We start from the raw sequence: 22,162 nt of genomic DNA, 5'->3' as shown, positions 1-22,162 counted from the left end.
GCAACTCGCCCATCGGCCTCAGTGCGCACATATAAGAACAAATAAAAAGAAACAAACAAGGAAAGGTCAGGTAGCAAAGGGAAGAAAAAAAATCCAGATAATCATAACACAATCACAGGCACTAATTAGTCATATGAATTAAACAAATGTGTCTTTATTGCCTTATTGAAGCAAAGCACATTTAGCAAGGCGCGAAGGGATACTAGTAGATTTTTCCAAAGAACAGGTGCACATACACATTAAAACTTGTTCCACCAAAGTTTTTCAACTTAAAACGGGGATGGTGGAGCTTATTCTCTCCATTAGATTTTAATGATCTAAGTATGGGAGCATTGTGCAGGTGATAAGTAAGGGAGCTCAGGGCTTTCCCAGCTTGACACTTAGGGGTTAGTGTCAGAATCTTATGTGAGATATGTGCCGAACCAGCAGCCAGTGCAATATTCTTCTGGCTTCCGTCACATGGTCCATCCTGCCTAATCCCATCTCTTTACTACCTTTCCTTTCTAAACTCCTAGAATGCATTCTATACTCTCAACTCTCTACCTTCATCTGTAACCATTCTCTCCTCCCACCCAATCCACCCAATCTGGTTTCCGCCCTCTTCACTCTACTGAAACTGCTCTTACCTCTGTTCTCAACTCTCTCCTCTCTGCTCGCTACTCTAAGCACTCCTCTATTCTGGTCCTACTGGACCTCTCTGCTGCCTTTGACACTGTCGACCATCCTCTACTCCTTTCCACTCTCTCCTCATTCGGCCTTAAAGACTCAGTTCTTAACTGGTTCTCCTCCTATCTCTCTAACCGCACCTTCTCAGTTTCTTGGGGTGGCTCCACCTCCCCAATCTCTCCACTCAACCATGGCGTTCCCCAAGGTTCTGTCCTTGGCTCCTTTCTCTTTTCGCTGTATACTTCCCTCCTTTCTCCTTTATTCTCCTCCTTTGATGTCTCACATCATTTCTATGCTGATGATACCCAGCTCTTCCTCTCTTTCTCCTCCTTCTCTCCTGTCATCCACCATAAACTCTCTTCCTGCCTCTCTGCTATTAAATCTTGGATGTCTTCTCACTTCCTTACTCTCAATGCAGATAAAACTGAACTCCTTTACTTCCCTGCCAACACTCTCCCTCCTCCCTGCCCTCCTCCTTGCATTCTTTTTTCTCCTTCCCAACTCCCCTTCTCTCCTCATGCTCGTTACCTGGGTCTGCACATTGACATGCACCTCTCTTTCTCATCACATTTTACTCACTGCCAAATCTTGCCGTTTCCACCTCTACAACATCTGCAAAATTTGTCCTTTCCTAACCTTCCAAGCTACTAAACTCCTCATCTCCTCCCTCCTCTTCTCCAGACTTTTCTACTGCTCTACTCTTCTCTTTGGACTCCCCTCCTCTCATCTCTCCCCCCTCAAATCTGTCTACCACTCTGCCATTCGCTCCCTCTGCCTCCCCTCACCGCACAACCACATCTCCTCTTCTCTTAACTCACTAGGCTGGCTCCCATTCCACTCCCAGCTCAAATTTAACTTCCTCTGCCTAGTCTTCAAAGCCCCCTATGGTCTTACCCCTCTGTACCTCTCCTCCCTTCTCTTTCTATACTCCTCATTCTCTCCGTTCTGCAGATCTCTTCCTTCTCTCTACTCCACCTCTCCCCTGTGCCCCCTCCCGTTTCCGCTCCTTCCAACTTCTTGCTCCTTTCCACTGGAACCGCCTTCCTCTTCCCGTCTGCTCCATCACCTCCTATCCCTTATTTCGCACTTCTCTAAAATCCTATCTCTTCCACTCCCCCCCCTAGCACCAATTGTTTCCTCTCTCACCAACTAACCCACCTCCACCCTCTCCTCCTACCTTCTGTCCCTCTATTAGTATTTAGCCTCATCATAAATGTAAATTGTTCGTTGTACTGTTTTCTGGTTTAGATTCAAACTATTGCTTGTTGTATTACCTTGTTCCTCTTGTAAAGCGCTTTGGATGGAGGTGCTATATAAATTAAAATAATACAAATACAAATAATCCACAAACCACTCTTATTGCACCATTTTGTATGACCTGCAAGCTGTTGAGATTAGTTTTTGACGTACCTGCCCGTAAACTATTAGCATAATAAATGTTTTCATAAACCAGGGCACCAGCCAAAACAAAAATCAGATTATTCGTAGATAGATAGGTTCAAGCTGCTTAGCCCGCTTGATAGTTTATGTGCAGGTTGATTTTAGGTGGGCTAGGCATTTTTCATCGAGAGGTTCGAGTCAAAATAGACCCCAAGTTTCTTGACTGACAACACAACAGGTAAAGTACATTCAGCAATCTTAGACTGACCATATCTCTCATCTAGCTTGTTCAGACGTTGAGCAGTACCAACAATGAGCAGCTCGGATTTACCATCATTGAGCGCAAGTGAGTTTTATAGCCATCCGCACCTGAACAAGCAAATATGTTTTATTTATCATAGATGAGTCAAGATCATAGTTACCTGTCATCTCAAAGATCGCCTGTGTGTCGTCAGCATAGTTGGTATATGCCATCCCAGCACTGTCCAGTAGGTCAAATAACAGACTGGTGTAAATAAGTGTTAGGGAGAGACAGGACCCCTGAGGGACACCACAAAGAAGTGGCACTGGTGGTGCCTTAAACTCATCAACTGCTACTCTTGATAACCATGGGCCGAGAAAATACCTGATCCAAGCAGATGTAGAGTCAGAGCAGTTAATAAGCCTAGTCAGCATCTCCAGTAGCAAGGAGTGGTCCATGCGCGCGAATGCTGCAGATAGGTCAAGGTAGGGCGATCCTACCTTTTATCCACAATCTCGACAAGGATAACCCCAGGATGAAGTAGGGTTGTCTCGGTCCCATGCATTGCCCTAAAGCCAGATTGACGACGACGAAGACAGTTGCTTTCAATGTGTTCCTCAAGGTGCCGGTAAGAGGTCTTATCCAAGATGTTTAACACAAACAGAACCTATCTTGCCAGAACCCATGAATATATGAACATTCATAGAACATGTGCTTAAAAGAACCTGGATTATTCTTACAAGACCAACAGTTTCCACTAAATTCTGGTTGAGAATTATGTAATTTCATTGGGGTTATATATGCTCTATGAAAAACGAAAGAGCCTTTGTTCGGGATAGTTTTCTAAAGTCCAGCTAAGGGCTTCATAAAACCATATCTGAGGCAGTACAAACATTCCACTCTTAGTAAGGCTGTACCACCTGAGAATGTGGAAAGTATGGACAGAACAGCCAGGCTTCTTTTAGGAGAGAGAGAGGGCTGTAGCTTGGTACAAATAAATTGTAGCATACATATGGTCCAAAGAAACACTGAAACACTATGTATTGTAAAAAAAATAAATGGTTTATTTGAATACAATTAGGCCAGGATACGTTTAGGGAAAGTAAGTACTGTAACGTATCATATAAAAACAGTTGTAAAAAACAACTCAATACCTATGGTATACAAATCAAGGTATAACCTTATTAAGAAGAGCATGAATCAAGTCAAGGTAAGTGAAACCTAACAGTTATACATTCAGGATAACAATATACTATTCAGGAGGGATAAAACCAGGTTAGATATACTTTCAGAATACCAACAGTAATCCAAAGGTAGTAGACCTTGCCAGTCATGCAGTGACACTCCGTTACAGAAATCACTTGACCCACCCTGTTACAAGCAAGCACCTTGCAACATTACGTTTTTGAGAACACAGTTCACAGCTAGTAAAGCATCTCGTATACTTGGAGGGGGCTTAAGCTATCCAATGAAAAGCATGACAATTCAATGACTGTTTTAGAATGCACTAAGCAATTCAGCCTAGTGTTAGAAGTAAGTAAAGGCCCATATACTTTAAGAGGGGGCTACAAGAAATTTAAAGATGACTATTAACTTCATGAGTGTTTTAGAACTGCACTAAGCAGATAAGGGAAAGCAAAACCCAATGGCACACTTTAAGAATGACAAGCTGTTATTCAAAATAGGTAAACCCTATTGGTAAGCTTTTACACGCATTCATTTAAGAATAATAAAACAGTACCAATACTTATTACTTTTCAAGTGACTACTTAAATAGTGAACCGCGCCCATAATTGTTACAGTAAAATGACAGTTCCACTGTTTAACTAGTAGTGGCTTGCACCGACACTTTTTACAGTAAAATGACTTATTCACAAAGGTTAGTATAAACCCTAAGACTGTTTTAGATCTGTATAAAGCAGATCAAGGAAAGCAAAACCCAATGGTACACTTTAAGAAAGACAATGTATTTCAAAGTAGGTAAAACCCTATTGGTAAGCTTTTACACTCATTCAGTTCAGAATAATGAAACAGTACCAACACTCATTACTTTTCAGAAACGGGAAACACCATTCAAAGTAAGTAAAATGACTTATATACTCTGTAGAGGGACGGAATGCAACTCAAAGGTAAGTATAAACTTAACAACACTTTATAACTTCTATTTTCACAGAGATACAGTTACCACACTAACTTCTTCTGCAAGTAGTTTATAGCATGAGTTTTCTCAGAGGCAGAAGAGGGACCCTAGTTGTCTAGGAGCCAGCTGTAGGCAGGTCAGGCAAGGGTTCAGTTGCAGGAAAGTCAGAGTTCCATTGGAGACCTTAAACTAGTATTCACTTTAGAATTAGATGAAAGTGTCTTGGGACTTTTAAAAAGGCTCCCTACACGCATTCTAGCTTTAGGCCTGGGCAAGTGATATGGGCAAACTCCCAACCACACGAATCACCCACTCATCCTGACAGGATTCACACAAGGCTTAAGGTAAGTATAACCTGAGCCAACAGACAGTACCTTAGGAGAGAAAAAGAGCTTTGGAGTGGATGCTTTCAGGATGCAGCAGCACAGAACCTGGTTGCTGGATTCTTGTGGCGACGAAAGAACTGTACACTGGATGGAAACCTGCAGCAGCAGTGGTCAGAGGAGGCTTCCAGCAAAGGTTTCTTCATGGATTCTCGATGCTCTGTGGATTTCGTGCTCTTGTACAGGAGCCAGATGAAGAACGAATATCGCTGGTCGGATTCTCTTCCCTGCTCTCTGGTGAGGGGACGTCAGGGATTCGAATTTTGTCTCTGGAGACCCAGCAGGAGTCCAAGTTTCAGCTGGATTTGGACTTCGGAAGACCATACACCGCACTCAGGCTGGTGGTGCCCTGGTATTGGCAGTTTGCAGCCCAGCAAGGGCACAGCACAGCATGGGATGGCTTAAAATGCGGGTCTTCCTGAGACTAGTGGGGTCTCACAAGCCTCTGGATAGGAGTCAATGTTTTCGGGACACTTGGGTCGCTTGGAAGGAAGGCTTACATCAGGCTCCAGTTACACAGCAGGCTCTCCGGAAATCACTACAGCCATCTTTTCTTCATCTTCCTCTTCGGAATTGGTTCCAGTGGTCGACTTGTCAGCAGCTTCCAGGTTCGGAGTGTTTATCGGGTACTACAGCACAACTTCTGCAACCTCTCCCTGCAGCTTACAGAAAGGGGTGGTCTGGCTGTCCAATCAGGTTAGCCAGCCACCCACCCCAGTGGGAACTGGTTCCCTTCAGGCAAGGCTACACAAAGAGTTGCACAGTTTTGGACTCCTCCCTCACTTCCTGCCTTCTCAGACACTCTGGAGCCTCGGCTGGGAATCCAAAGGATTGCCGCCGAAGACAACTTCAACCAAGGTCGTCCCCACCTAGAACGGAAGAAGACCTCAAATGACAAGCAAAACGAGAAATGGCGATAAAAGAAGGAACCCACCATTCTAGCAGAATGGTGGCCCTACTGTGCATTACCGAAGCGGATTTGACAGGGTGCGAGTAATAATGACTAAGGGCCGCATTACACGTTGTGCGCTAAAAGCCGCAAATTAGCGGCATGGCGCTATTAACGTGTCCGCCCCCGCAAGAGGGCGCTAATGGCGTACCATTACGAGTACGCGGACACGAGCATAGCGCCATGCCGTTAATGATCCTACTGCCATGCCGCTAAAGTCCCCAAAAAGTAATTTACCGCCTTCCGCGAAAGTGCAGATAGCACCTCCGCCCTTGCGCCATTAGCAGTCACCGCTATTAGCGGTGACTGTAAAATTGCGGAACCGGAAATAGCGTCATCGCACAGGAACGGGAAAGAGCACGGCGGCCATCTTTAAAAACACAATCCATTGCCATCCTCTGCACCCTGGACCTGTTTTGAGTTGGGAGCTGTGCAAATTCATCTTGGACACCTGCATCATGCCCAAGGCTTTGAAGAAAACCAGTGACAGGAAGCGCAAGGAAAAATATACCAATGAGGAATTGGTCATGTTAACACAGACCCTTGCAGAGCATGCAGAGGTAGTCTTCGCAAATGACATGCGCTGGCCAACCTTGCTGAAGAAAAAAGCCATCTGGGAGGAGGTAGCCCGCAAAGTCAGTGCTGTGGGCACAAGCACGCGCACCGTGCACGAATGCAAGAAGAGGTGGGACGACCTTAGGCTGCAGGTGAGGGGCATCCTGGCTGAGAACCACCGCATTGCCAGTGCCGGTGGAGATGGCTCACCAATCCGGATGAAGGAATGGGAGGAGACATGAGCAAACATGATTGCCGTTGAATCCATTGAGGGAGTGGGCAGCATGGAGATCGGCGTGGCTACCACTTCAGATGGAGGTGAGTGTACACATGACAGGATGCGGTGTGAATGTACTGTTACCCCCATATGTGAGCAGACTCCTCTCATGCATGGACACACATCCACACATGCATCCATCCCTCACCATGTCAGACCCAAACACACACACATCACCAGAGACAAGTCCCAAACACAACCATGCATGGATGAGGCACTGAACTGGCACATCACCTGCATCCACAACCACTGAGTCCCAATGGCCACAACTGCATCATTCATGTAATCTTCATCAAGTAAATTGAATCGCAACCAATGATATCCCCCTTCTCGTCCCTGACAGGCTCACATACAGATGGGGAGGATGCCGCTGATGCATCAAAGGCACCAGCTGCATGCAAGAGGCCAAGGGCACAGGAGCCGGAGGATACCCCAACAACATCCAGGGGCAAGGGGGGGGGGGGGGGCACACCTGACGAGTAGGAAACATCGTCATAGTGCCACTGCCAGGGCAGTATTAGCTGCACCACCAACTGCGGCCCCACCACCGGAGGTGAACGCACTGGCACCAATGCCAGCCACCGAGGGCCCACCATCAGCTGCGGCTAGCTCCGTTGGTGAGGCAGCCGCCACTGCCCCCCTATCCGATCTGGAGGACACCCTAGGACAGCACATGGAGATGCACACCCCAAGCCCCCCCTGGAACCCTAGCGCCTGTGCCATTCTAGACCCCTGGGTCTGATGGGACTGTTGAGGACACCAACCCTGGAATCATGTCCCCCATGTTACCATCACCTGCTGCAGTGGATGCATCGGAGGGCACAGCATCCAGTGCACGGTCACCCAGCACGGCCCCCCAACTCACCACCATCCTGCAGCGCCAAAACGAGCTGACTGTGCTGATCGGCCAGCATGTTGAGGAGGCTGCCAATCTCAGAGAGAAAATTGTTGAGGCTGCGAGGCACTGCACTGAGCGGATGGACGCCAACACCGACAGACTATACAATGACCTAAAAGGAAGGAAAACACAGGTTAGCAAAGGCAAGACTTCACTGTCAAGAATGGCAATGGCACTATGTCAAGAGTGGCACAGGGTACCCAAGTAGGGTTTGGGTGGCTGTGCTGAGGTAAGGTAGCAGATGAGCACACACAGCAGGAAGTTTAACAAGAAAGAAGAGTAGGAAACAGTAGCTGTGAGCCAAAAGGGGCAAAAGATACAAAGGTACAAACAAACTGGATTCCCTCTTGGGGTGTATGCTGAAATGGGAAAGAGTGTTCCACGAACCTTAGGAAACTCCAGCCTTCTGCACAGATTGCTATAACAGAGGCCCACGCTGTATGCTCATGGCTGGGAACAACAGCAGTGGGTGTCTGTAACACTGAAAACGCGACAAAGGAAGGGGCAGAGGTTGCCTGCCGGAAACCAACAGGCAAGCTCTGTACAAAGGGATTACATAAGACACATGAGAAGACAAGAACAGAAATATCCAGCAAAAAGGAAGACAATGAGCAATCTAGCAGAAGGAAATGAAGGAAAGGCAGTTAGACTGAAATAGATAACCTAAGGTGGAGTACAGAGGACTCAAGGAAGAGAACAAGGAGCAGCAGTCAGGAAAACAGAAGGCTGCAAAGTAGGAAGCAGGTCTGCAGTCAAGAGTGGCACTAGGTGCAGGCAAACTGTATTGGACTGCGGAGGACTGTAGTAGGCTGAAAGGCAGGGAGTCCAGAAGAAGACAGAGAGGGATTAGTAGTAGGTGACAGACAGAGAGCCCAAAAGAATAGGGCCGCTAGGTAGGGGGCCCAGAGGAGCAGGGCTGTAGGCAGCGAAGAGGTGCAGGCTGCAAGGTAGGGAGCCCAGGGATCAAAGGCTTGGAGACAGCAGAAGGTTGCAAGCTGCACGGTAGGGACCCCAGAGGACAAGGACGGTAGGCAGCCGGAGTGAGGCAGTCTGCAGGGCAGGGAGCCCAGAGGACAAGGATTGTAGGCAGCCGGAGTGAGGCAGGCTGCAAGGCGGGCTGCAGAGGACTAGGACTGTAGGCAGCCGGAGTGAGGTAGGCTGCAGGGCAGGGAGCCCAGAGGACAAGGATTGTAGGCAGCCGGAGTGAGGCAGGCTGCAAGGCGGGCTGCAGAGGACTAGCACTGTAGGCAGCCGGAGTGAGGTAGGCTGCAGGGCAAGGAGCCCAGAGGAGCAGGGCAGCAAAGAGTGAGCCCAGAGGAGCAGGGCCGCTGACAGTAGAGGGCTGCATAGGACTGTAATAGGCTGCAAGACAGGAAGCCCAGGGGACAAGGGCTGTAGGTAGAAGGCAGCGGAGCGTGATCGGCTGCAAGGCAGGGAGCCCAGAAAGGGCACTGGAACAAAACAGGATAATGCAGCAACAGGAACAGCATCCAAAGTAAAGGGTCAAGGCAAACAGGAGCGGGGAGAACTCAAGATGCAAGACACTGTGCTCCTGCAGGCAGCTGCTTATATACAGCCCTGCCCTGTTCTGAGGCAGGCTAATTGACAGCACCTGTAGCAGCACACCTGAAGACAATCTGCCTCCTCCCTCTCTGGTCCTGAGCAGGTGGAAGCAGCACTGGCCGCTAGGGCTTCTGGGGATTGTGGTCCCAATAACGATGAATGGGAATAGCCAGGAATTGAGGACTGCAGCCAGGTGCATTATGGTAAATGTAGTTAATTTAATAAAATAAGAAAGAACCAAAGTTGAGCAAATGGAAATAAAAGACCAAGGCGTGAAAAGGAGTTGTTCAAGGAGTATTAGGAGGATAAATGAGTACCAAGTAGTCCATGATGGTTGCCAATGCGTGCGCCAGTGGCGCGGGCATGACATTCGCTGCGCATAGCGCTTACCGCATCATAGCGCTCTTAATGCGCCATCATTTACCAGCGGGGCTCAACCAAGCCAGTTCGCCTCGCTGAAGCTCCGCATACCTAAGGGAGAAAAAAGAGACATTTTAAACAAAGAAAGGCATGCAGGATAGCAACAAAACTAAAGAACAAGAAGACCTACCTGAACAATATCAAACGGGCCGGCGTCAGTGAAGTAACTGGACCGCAGTCGCCCATGAAAGACAACGCGCCCCTGCAAAAAAGGCAGGACGGAGAGCATGCCTAATTCTACCACAAGGCAGAACCTTCCCCGCAGACCACATCAGGGCAGAGCTGAGAAGCATACCAGCGAGTAACCCGGCTGGGTGGCGTCCCTGTGGATACCAGGTGAGCGTAACAATAGTGGCACTGGGCGAATAGCAAATTGACAGGTAATAATATCGCATGGTAGAGCAGCAATAGGCAGGCAATAGTGGCACAGGCCGAATAGCAAGTTGTTGGGTAATAATATCACATGGTAGAGCGGCAAATTGGCAGGTAAAAGTGGCACAGGCCGAATAGCAAATGGACAGGTAATAATATCACATGGCAGATCAGCAGGTTGGCCGCAAGGTAGGGTATTGTGTTGCGGTCACGGTGCGAATCAGCCTCATCAATCAAGCAATGGGGACGTTGACATTGGGATTGTGGTAGTCGCGCAGTGTAGGACAATTGGTGCAACTAACCTTAGTGTTTTGGCTCATGTGGAGTATGAGCGCGTAACTTGCTGCTGCTAGCGCAAAGAGGGAAGGGCTAAATACGCAAATGCCGGTTCTATGAATTTTTGCAGTTGTTAAGGACGAGATATCCGATATGAAGGATCCGTAGGGTGTCTTGCGAGTAAAGCACAGCGATTAGTATGGGGTCAACGTTATATGGGCGTGGCTCGACAAAAGCGCAAGTAAGCTAATGTGCTTACCAAGATGTTCCACAGGTATGTCTATGGCTGACCTGCACGTGTGGAATGTGGGATCTCCTCCATGCTCCGTCAGGGTCGGATAGGAGCTTTAGTTGGAGGGCCTTCGTTAAGAGTGCCTGCTTCCACCTGCCGGTGTTCCGGATAGGCTCAAAAGCAGGTGGGCACCCAATAAGCTTACAGAAGCTGAGTTAGGATGTAGCTTACAAGACGAAATTCGGTGGCGGCCATCTTAACAATGTTGAAAGGATCGTAGCTTCATATGATCCAATTGAGGCATGGTAAAATGTACTTCATTAGCAAAACAAAGCGCAGTGCAAAGATGCAAGATATTGTTGGATGACTATTCAAAACGCTTTTTTAGCACTTCGCCGTTGTTGGACATTATCAAGTGGGGTCCGCAGAAGACGTGGTAAAAGCCAGCAGGCTTACCTGGTAGCTTTACTCTGTGTACGCTGCGCCAGCAGCGCACAGCGATGCAAGGGACTCCCCCCTTCCCAGTCTCTGTACTGGATGTGGTGATCAGGCTCGGACAGGAGCCTTAGTTGTAGGGCCTTCGTTAGGAGGGCCGGCTTCCGCCTGCCGCCGTTCCGGGTAGGCTCAAAGGTAGGCGGGTACCCAATCAGCTTACAGAAGCTTAATTAGGATGTTGCGTGCAAGACAAAATTCGGCCGTGGCCTGCTTAGCACTGTTGAAAGGATTGTAGCTTCATATGATCCAATTGAGGCAAGGTAAGATGTATTTCATTAGCAAAACGAAGCGAGGTGCGAAGATGCAAGATAATGATGGATGGCTATTTAAAAAAAAAACGCTTTATTGGCGCTTCGCTGTTGTTGGGCACTATCATCAAGTGGGGTCAGCAGAAGAAGTGGTAAAAGCCAGCAGGCTTACCTGGTGGCTTTACTCGGTGTACGCTGCTCCAGGAGCGCACGGCGGTGCAGGGGACTCCTCCTTCCCGGTCTCTGTACTGGATGTGGCGATCAGGCTTGGACAGGAGCCTTAGTTGTAGGGCCTTCGTTAGGAGGACTGGCTCTGCCCGCCGGCTTTCAAGATAGGCTCAAAAGCAGGTGGGGACCCAATCAGCTTATCTGTCCTCTCTTGTTGCATTCTACCTTCCTTCTCGCCCACTCTGTTCTGCTTCTCATCATCTTCTATTCCATGTCCCCCCTGTGCTCAATCTCGTTTTCGGTCTTTCTCTCTTTTAGAACAATTAAACTGGAACACCTTCCCACTTTATCTCTTGTTCTATCAATGTTTACTCACTCTTTCGGGTCTCTATGCGATCCCACCTTCTGTTGTCTGGGTATTGCGGGTTACTGCAAGCACAGAAATATTCTGTGTTTCAAATGTTAATTCATTATTTGTACTATGCTTGTTCTTATGTTCAGCGCTGTGGTGCAAGGCGCTATATAAAACCAAATAAAATACAAATACAATTTTGTCATATTGATCTGTCATCTTAGTTTAAGGGTTATAAATTTATCTTGATGTTAACAATATTGTCTTGTCGTCTATCGCTTTTTTCAAATATTTGAAAGATATTTGGAGATATAGCGATATATTTTCATGTATCAATATATCTTCTAAACTCGATACATAGCCCAGTCATGCATACGGTTGGTTGGGGGCGGATCGAGAGTTTACGCTAGCTTTTTGAGACAATGGGTTTGAAACAGTGCTGGTACCTAAGGAGGTGGTAGAATTCATGAATGTGAGACTTTTCCTATATGATTAAAAAGGCACAGAGTTACAATTAGTAATGGAGTTAAATCTGGCACATGTAAGGAAAGGGGTCATTAGTAGATGCATAGGTTAATGGTCTCAGAGGTGACTGAATTGAGGAGCACATTTAGATGGCATCGTGAAAAAACTTTGGCATGGAAATATCAGACTAGTTGTTGGGCAAGTTCTTTGAATCTGTCACAAGGTGGCAGTTTTCTACCACTGCGATGTCTCTCTCCTTTCGTGTGTTGCAAAGGTGGTACTTATACCTGGTTAAGTTATCTAAGTTGTACTCCATCTAGTAGTCTCTCTCCAAAAGGGCGTGATGGTAAAAGAGTATTTACACACGTGGTGAGGGTGCCTTAAGCTGAAGAGGAAATGTAGGGAAGTTTTTAGTTGTACCAGGACTTTAGGACCTTCCGCAAGATTGTCTAGTAATTCCTTTTAGTGCCCCTCCAATGAGATTGGCAATAAAGAAATGGACTAGATTAATTAAAGCAAAGTTAGGATCTTGCATGTGTGGAAGAATACAAACATCCCTTTCAAACAGAAATAGCTTCACAAACCGTTGAGCACCTTCATGCGGAAAATGCAACCTACCTGGAGCATGGAAATGTTGCTGCTTTTAAAGAGCACTTGTGGTATTTTCACAAAAGATTGTGAGCTAAAGAATCTGGGCAAGGCTCTCGCAACCAGGACTAAAGTCTGGCAGAGAGAATCCCAGGACCCCCCTTGTTTTTTGGCATATTTTAGTAACTTTGGGTCTCACCCTAAATTACTAGAGGAATCCAGACGTGGACCCCTTGCTCACTATTTTTAGAGAGGCACAGCGCCACCCTACTGACGAGGTCCAACCAGACCGAAACACGTGTCTGGGGTTGCTGTTGGTACCCTTGTTCAGAGGAGAATTGCCTAGCCTTTTGGTGCCCCTGGGCAGGCCATCGACTGATATGTTTGGGATATTTCTCCTCTGTGACAGGGAGCTAAAGAATCTGGGTAAGGCTCTCGCAACCAGGACTGTCTGGTAGATGATAGACTCCCAGGACCCCCCTTGTTTTTTGACATAGTATGTAGGGCAGAGAAATGAGTCTACATATGTCCCTTTTCTTTTTTTTACCCTTGTCTAGTGAATGTTTTCATCCATTTAATGTTTTGTCGAGCGGGTTGTTTTGTGTATGGGTGTGGGTTTTTACAGCATTAGGCCATTGAGGTCACTTTGTAGAATGTGATTATGGGAAACTGACTGGTTTGGTTTATTATGATGCTGAAAGTTATTGTGAGAATGTTTGAATTGTGCCCAGTCAGTGCTAGTGATGGCTTTGCATTGTTTTCTGTAAAAAAAAAGTAATACATTAAAAAAAAAAAATAAAGTAACTGATTGCACTAAATCCATTTTGATGTACTGACCTAATTGGTTCATTTGGCTAGAAGGCTAGCACCCCTGCCTGCTAGCTACAAGTTCCCTCGTCCACAAAATGTCAGGGTTTAAGGCTGCACACTTTTATTTGGTTGCATCACAGAATAGCCTTTTGACTACATTAGGTAGCCGTTTGCTTGCCGAAAGCAGTAACATTTTCTTTGTTGTCCTTCTTGTATATGTTGTCCATTTTAAGTACTTGTGCTTTACTCTCAAAGACTTTGCTGACTAAATGGGATATAGTTTTAATTGGGTGAAGGATTTTCCAGACACCTCAAATACCATCCTTCTGAATGCTCGCTTAACTAGGAAATCCAAATTCATTCTTTAGATGAGTTCCCAACCTGGTCTTGAAGTAGCTTAGACCAAAGTAATGCTGAGGGATACTTATTGGAAGCTGTGCTGCTTACTCCTGAGCTTCCTGAAAGTGAAGCAAGGTCTTGTTCCGACAACCTTGCTCCAGGCGATTCCTCAGATTGATCTGGTGGAAACATTTGAATCAAAATCTTGCAGCCATTCTGTGCTGCCATGAAGCTCCTCTACAGAGTGCTTCTTCGACACAGAAGGGGGTGACCCTGCTGCCATGCTGGGGACTGACCACATTTTTCTTTTGTGTTCAAGTGCTGCTCCTTCTTAACACTCGCCAGGCACTTATTTTGAAGGATCATTCTTTGTCCTGCCTGCAGTTCTGAAGTCCTGACCAGAGACAAAGCTATCGAGTCCCAAAGGTTAAGCATTGTGTTGCTGCTGTGCCTTCAACCAATGTCTTGAGGGTCATATATTGGGGTGGTCTGCCAACCTCATTTCCACTGATAGCCAAGCATACCGATGTCAAAGCGGTAGCTTGCAGTACTTGTTGCCCAGTTGCTATATTGGGACCTCCCGAAACAACCTGACATCAGAGCCATCTTCTGTAGTTTAGTCCTGTGGGTGCCTTCAATGTACCCCAAAGGATGAAAGTCATGTCTGGGGTCTTTCGCTCCTCTCCCTTATCCATCACTGGTGGGCTTCTTCATTGCTTTCGTGTTTCGCCTGGAGTCCTTTCTCCCAGTTACCACTTTTGCAAAGCTACCTTCTTTTTCTAGACTTCTATGCACTCTTCCCTCTCAAAGCCTTATGTTGTCTAACCAACTTCTGGATCTCCTCTGGTGGGGTCCCTCATCACCAGCCTGAAGGTTGCCTCTTCTACAGATCTCATGGACTTTGGGAACCTGTATGTTACCTTTAGATGCAACTGGGACCTGCCTATGGACTTTGTCCCATTCTGGCCTATTAGAGAAACTTTGTAACTCATTAAAACTGTGACAGGCTAGCTGAAAGTTAATTGTCTTCATCTTTGAAAACTGTTATGCATATCTGCTTCATATTGCTACTGTGCATCGTTTAGAGACTTCTCACCTTTTTTATATGCATCCCTGATTTCTATTACTTACCTGTATTCTAGATTTTACCTGAAACACACAACTTTATGTGCAGAGTATATTTTGTGTGGACCTTCTTTTGTTATGGGCTTGTGACTGTGTAAGCTGTACTTTATGACCAACCTTCTCCCGTTGTAAGAGTGAAGGCAGACTTCTTATTCGTACTTTCATTGTGATACTCTGAATTATCTCGAGGCAAACTCTACCAAACGACTACTGGCTCATCTTTTGAAGCCCTCCGCAGAGGAGCTATAGAAAACTTTCCTAACAAAGTGGTGGTTTCAGTGGAATTTGTTATAAAGACTATGAACCAGTAAAACATTTAAACTGCAAGTTCATAATGTATATATCTCAAGAGTAAATACTTGTCTCAGAGATTGAAGCTTTTCTTTATAGTCCTTAAACAAGCCAAATGATGATCAGTTAAAGGAACTTTGTGTAAGTAGGAATGTCAAGGCTTCTGAAAAGAAAGCTGAACTTGTAAAAGCTATCATGGTCTTGCAAGGTAATAATTCCACAGAGGCTGAGGAATCTAAGCAAACTGCGCCACCATCGTCAACTGCCTCAACTTCAACTGAGACACTTTTAGAAGTAGAAGGGTGGTCTCTCAGGCATAAGGCTATGGAGGTGGTTCTTAGGTAGATCCAACGTAATGCCAGTGAATAGGCACAGAACTTGGAACTTAGAACTGGAGAAATTGGAGGCAGAGCTGGCAGATGAAGAGAATGGGGGCAGACCAGCAGTAGCTAAATGTGGTTGGAACTTGAGGCTGCCAAAGTATCAGATTTTAACCCTACTACGTTTGGGAACGGCTGTGGGTTTTGTTGTCCTAGGTTTCCTAAGAACATTGAGGTGAGTATTGATTTGTTGACTTGATTGAGTTCCATTCAGATGGCTTGCAGGTCACAGGAAGTGAAAGGCAAAGATTAGGCTATGTGCCCTGTTCGTATTCTCCCCATGAGTGGTTAACTGGTTTTGGATGCATCTGAACAAGAGGTATAAGGTCATATGAAAAGAAAGCCATGACCCTTACATTTGGAAGACTCCTCCATGATCTGTAAAGAAATTAATGAATTCCAAGAAAAATGAGTTTGACCTGGATGGTTGGGCATATGCATTCTTTAAGGAGGGCTCAAAATGTGCACTCACCACTAGCCAATGGTTTGTGATAACTGGATCTTGGCAAGAAGGAAATGTTGTGCTGTGTGTATGTGTAGAATGGAGGTGTGTAAGGGGTCAGAAATGCGAGGCGGACAACTTGATAGAGCGTTTTCATAAGTAGTCATTTTATTCAATTATAAGGGTCTGATGAATGCCTCGGTTTCCCTAACCCAACAAAGATTTCCGTGCCTGTAAAACTCAGACTAAAGGAAAACACTTCAACATCAAAGGCTATCTGTCCCTCACAGATATACATACAACAAAATCATACAGGTATTTATATGGCTGTTCAAACTCAAAAACATGAGTTCTTCTTAAACACAGGCTTTATAACTAAATAATGTGACCAGGGTCAGATCCCCAGGATTAATGCAGGATTTTCCAAAATAAGTTCCAATTAGTAAAGTTCTTTTCAATAATCAAGTTTTGCTTCAAGGACAACACAACGTTTCTTCTAATAGCCAAGTTCTGCTTTCAACACACAATTCCTTCCTTCCGTGATGGTTCCCCTTGGCACTTCGATTGACTCATTTTTAAACCAGGTTCATCACTCTTCAGAATAAAGTTTTCCACAAGCTCTTGTTTGTCAAACCAAAAAGTCTTTGTCTTCACACTTCCAGTGAATATTTCAATAGACTTTTCCTTGTAAAAGCCAACTGCTTCACATTTCTTCTTTGTAAACAACAATCTTTTCATCAGGATGGTTTTACCACAGTTCATCAAACATATTAGTGGCCTTGCCACTTTCTTTCGACCACAGTGCATTACTTCAATATCTTCTTCCTGGTCAACTAACCTGTCAGGACTACCACAAACAGTCCCTTTCCTGTTGTACTCGCCCGCCAGGAAAAAACTCCTACCACTACTACAAGTATTCTGTGATGGGGCCTATGTCAAAGATTAGAAAAGTCTTTGACTTCTTCCATAAGGATACAACACCCATTGATGCAGTTTGTTCCACCAATTAGTTTGCCACATGCAATGCAGGTTATGTTCCTCTCCCCCGTGATACTTTCCACATGGAGGGCTTTTCTCCTGCCACCTTTGGGTTTCTACTATCACACCAGGTAATTGCTGGTAATATCTTTGATTCACGTTTCTCTTTAAGAAAGCGGTTTCCCTTTTTATTTGTAAAGCCCTTTCTTTGGCTTAGGAAATGCTGGTTGTTATCTGGCTTAACTATTGCCTCCTCTTTACTTTGGCAATGTTGGTTACAGTTTGGGGTCAATATTGTCTCCTCTTTACAATGATAGTTGCAAACCTTCTCCTTTTGTTTCCTTTCATAAGAGTAGTGTGCCAAAAATACTTTTTATTAGTTCGGTACTCAAAACGTTTGAGCAGCCAGTTGTTTATTACATAGCACCCCGCGGTCACCTATCAAAGGACAATTCACTGATCTCTCCTTGCATGTCCGTTTAACCCACTGCTGCTGCTGCTTCTTCAGTTTTTGGGTCCAGAGCTTTTGACCACTCTGGTCATTTTCCTATGTCCCGCGACTTTTACAACTGGAGCCTGAGTTGCACCTTGCGTTCTCCGATGCTCGCCAGCCAGAGTAGGGCATAGGAAACTGAGAGCTTTTCTCTCCCACAGGGCATCCTGTCAAAGCACTGATTCCCGATGCGTGACTTCTGCAGTTCAGGCTTCTAACTCTTTTGACTCCCTCAGCACCATAATTCGCAAACACAGCAGCAGCGGTCCCAACTCTTGTTTCGCTGCCTTTTCTGCATACACGGCTGCTGACTACTTTTCCTACTGCTTTTCTTGGCCTGCAATTGAAGGGGCTTTAAATAATCAAAAGTCCCGCTCAAGTGTGGGCCTTTAGAAACACTAGACTATAGTCTGCAGTTCTGTGCCTCTGAGCCCCTCTTTCTTGTCCCAGTACCCAGGGCATTATGGGACTTGAAGTCCCTAATGTTTGACTTTCTTTTGATATCAAAGGCCATTAGGGACGTTGGTAAGAGGGTCCTCCCAATTATCCTCCCCCCCAAGTCCCCTCCCATGTGATCCTCTCGCAGAACACCACCCCAGAGTCAGGATCGGGAAGCGTCTGCCTTTCCCTGGCTACATGCGATGGATCACAGGCCAGGGTCTTTGGGATAATCACATCTGATTCATCACAGGTGGCAAATAACTTTTTATGGCTGGAGTGGAGTGTAAAAAAAAAAAGGGGACTCCTTTCAAGGCATGATCAATTTGTTTGTGATTGAGCACATGGGAAAGGTAGCCTCTCCCTTTTCATTTTAGACTTCTTTAAGCATGTCTGAGACATCTCTCGGTTCCTTTCATTTAATAGTTTAAATGGGGAGTATCCCGAAGATGTGTGGGGTGTTTTCTGATGACAAAAAGAGCCCAGGTATTCAGGACAACCAAATTATGGCCATCGGTTTCTACTAGCTTATGGAGGATCCTCTTGAGAGTTTGATTAAATCCCTCCACAAGCCCATCAGTGTGAAGGTGTTATGCCGAGTTTCATAATGTTTATATTTGTAGGATTTCCATGACCTCCTGCATGATTTTAGACATGAAAGTGGTACATTTGTCCATGAGGATCTTTTTAGGGAATTCTACTCTAGAACATGTTTTAAAATGTGCTGGCTAGTGGTGTTCCTTAGTAGAAAAGCTTTGAGGTACCGAGTAGCATAGTCCACTATTTCAAAGATGAATTTATTCCCCAATTTAGATGTCTCGAATTACCCTATAATGTGCATCGCAATCCTGGTTAAGAGGGGATTTCAATAATAGGGAGTGGTTGTAATAGGGCGTGGGGTACCGAGTAGCTACCATTTTCTGACTTATGTTGCATGCAACAACATATCTTTTATACATCCAAAAATACCCCCGGGGCCATTAGAAGCGAGGGACTTAATTGGCTCTGGGTCTTCCCTATCCCCTAGTGACCGGATGTTGGGTGAGAATGGGCCAGCTCCAACACTATTTTCTGATGACTTCTGGGATTATGAGTAGGGTTCTGGGAAGGCCATCCTTCTCTGTATCCGTTCAATATGATGAGCCCTTTTTGATGCAAAAAAGGGGTTCTCCCTGACTGCGTATCTGCACTTCTGAAATTACCCTCCCCAAAGGCTTCTGTACGGACCGTGTCATTCCTTTGGGCAAAAGCCAGGTCAGGTAAAGGGATGAGATCTTCAGATTCAGGTCTGATGGAATTAGCCAGGGAAATATCAGCCTCTCTGAATCCGAAGGATCCTCGTAGGTATGTGTAGAGGCAATAAACCAGGCCAAGTAGTTTATATTAACGGTTTATTGCTTGTGGGATAGACTGGATAGTAGAGACCCCCAACCTCTCCTCAGCATAGCACAAACTGAACAATCAATTGATAACATTCCAACACTCCATGGCAACATGCTATGACATCCCCAGAGTTCCACCCAGCACAGCAGTGCAGAACCATTAAGCCATCAACATAACACACCTCCCCCCCTTATCCAATTTTAGAAAAACTATCTACAAATAAATGTTTAATATACCTAATGAAAATAAAACACAAGAAACTATGGTTCATTTTACTCAACTAAACTCCCCTTTCTCTCCTCAAATCTCACCTCCTCACCCTCGCAACTCTCGATAGGTTGCACACCTGTCCACTCTCCAACTTAACCGCACCATCACACACTTGTGCAACCCTAATAGGATCCGAATATAAAGGATCCCCTTTCTTCTCAATGGCCGCTTTCCTTATCCTCACCATATTACCCACTTCTACAACCGTTCTTTTCCTTGGAAATTTTTCATTGACTTTCTTGACCCACTTCCTCTTTCGCTCATCCATTCTCCTCTTCACTTCATCTACCACCTTATCCGTTTCCCTCCCCCGACCTAGCCAAGCTGGAGACACTAAGGTGATACTCCTCCGTCCTCTCATCAACTCGAATGGACTAACTCCTGTCTCAGCATTTGGAGCCATCCGCAAATCATACATCCGTTCTTTTACCGCAACCTTCCTATCCAGACCACATGCACTCGCATTCCTGACACCCTCCATTATACAGCGATTGACCCTCTCAATCATACCATTGGCTTGCGGACAATATAATGCAGTCTTTTTATGCTTGATACCGCATTTGTACATGTACTCCTGAAAGAAACCTCCAGTGAACTGTGGGCCATGATCTTTCAACACACTCCTCTGCAACCCTTCCCTCTCAAAAATGTTCTCCAAAAACATCACAACCGACTGCCCTGTGACATCCCTCACTATTTTGAACTCCGTCCAGCGGGAGAACATATCCACTACACCCAACACACATCTGCCTCGACCTCTACCCATATCCACTGGGCCTAAAACATCCATGGCCAAATCCTGCCAGACACCCTTCGGACTTTCACCACTTCTCACTGGCTGCACTACAGCAGATACACTCTTCCCCGACTTTTTGCAATCAACACATTCTCCCACTGCCCTCTCAATCTCACGATCCAAACCTGGCCACCAATAATCAGCCTTAATCACTTCCTTGGTCTTATATGTGCCTATATGACCTTGATGCACAATAGCTATAAGTTTTCTCCTTAGACACCCGGGAACAACCAGTTTGTCCCACCGATATATTAACCCATCTTTCACAGAAAGCTCAAATCTCACCTCCCACAAAGCTCTTTCTTCACCAGACAATAACCTCTTCTCTGGCCAACCATCTTTAATGAAAGTAATTATGCGCCTCCACACCTCATCTGACAACAACGCTTCAACCCATTCCTCTTTGTGGAGCACGCCTTCTACCGTAGCAAATACCATATGCTCGATTTCAGCAGACCCCTTCTCATCGTCCTCATCATCAACTCTCACTCTAGACGCGTGATCAGCCTGCACGTTATTCTTACCAGCCACAACCTCAATATTAAACTTATGGCATTGTAATCTCGTCAGCCAGCAGGCAACCCTTCTCGACACTTTGTCCAACCCTTTACTTTCAAATATGGCTTTCAATGGCTTGTGGTCTGTTCTCAATACAAATTCCTGACCCCACACAAAATTATTTAGCTTTTCAATGCCCCAATTACATGCCTAAGCCTCTTTTTCCAAAACTGAGTAATTGAGTTTGGAACCTCTCAACATGCGCGAGGCATGTAACACCACTGACTCTGTTCCATCAAGTCCCACTTGTGACATAACCACTCCAATACCGGTTTCACTCGCATCTAACGACAATATTGTCTTTTTCTTGGTATCATACATGGCTAGGGGTTTAGCCATATCAATTTTAGACTTGATCTCCACAAATTCTCTTTCACACTCTTTGTCCCAATTAAATTCCACACCTTTCCTCAATAATGCTCTCAGTGCGGTAAAACTGCCAGCGTAGTTTTCTATGAATCGGTTGTAGAATTCTATTGTCCCCAGAAATGAGCGTAGCTCTGCCTTATCTTTTGGAGATTGCATCCTTTTTATACAATTCACTAGCTCTCTCTTAGGTCTTAGTCCCTCCTCAGATATTTCATGCCCTAAATACTCCACTACCCGAGTGGAAAAGACACATTTCTCACTTGGCAACGTAATACCACGTGCCCTGAATATTTCCAAAACCACTTCCAGTTTCCTTCTCAATTCCTCTTCAGTTCTTCCACAAATCAACACGTCATCTTTGAAACACCATACGTCGGAAATCCCCCTGAACAATCCATCCATGACTTTCTGGAAAACCGATGAAGCCGATATTAATCCGAACGGCATGCGCCGAAACTGGTAAATACCTTGGTAGGTAATAAAAGCTGCGAGTTTTCTCGACTCGACATCTAAGTTAATCTGATGATAGGCACTAGCCATATCTAATTTAGCAAAATATTTGGCGTTCCCTATCCTGGTCAAAAGTTCTCCCATATTGGGGAGTGGATGCCGATCAGCTACAACACAACGGTTCAGCTCTCTTAAATCTACAGAGACTCTCAAATCCCCCCCAGACCTTTTCACAACAACAACAGCGGAAATCCATTCAACCGCTTTGGGTGGTTCAATAATACCAGCTTTCTCCAATTTCTCCAACTCCATTCTCACGGCATTTCGCATTGACGTTGGCAGTGGTCTAAGTTTCGCCGCCACGGGCTTGCA

General features: G+C 45.6%; 1 protein-coding gene across 1 annotated transcript in view; it reads left to right on the top strand.

Annotated features, from left to right (window-relative positions):
* USP39 (ubiquitin specific peptidase 39) overlaps positions 1-22,162 on the top strand; it is a 660,051-nt gene that overhangs the window by 329,176 nt on the left and 308,713 nt on the right. The window lies entirely within an intron of this gene.

Source organism: Ambystoma mexicanum, chromosome 10 (assembly GCF_040938575.1).
Source record: "Ambystoma mexicanum isolate Mex_15411 chromosome 10, UKY_AmexF1_1, whole genome shotgun sequence".
Taxonomy (NCBI): Eukaryota; Metazoa; Chordata; class Amphibia; order Caudata; family Ambystomatidae; genus Ambystoma; species Ambystoma mexicanum.
This window is presented reverse-complemented; position numbering and strand designations above follow the sequence as displayed.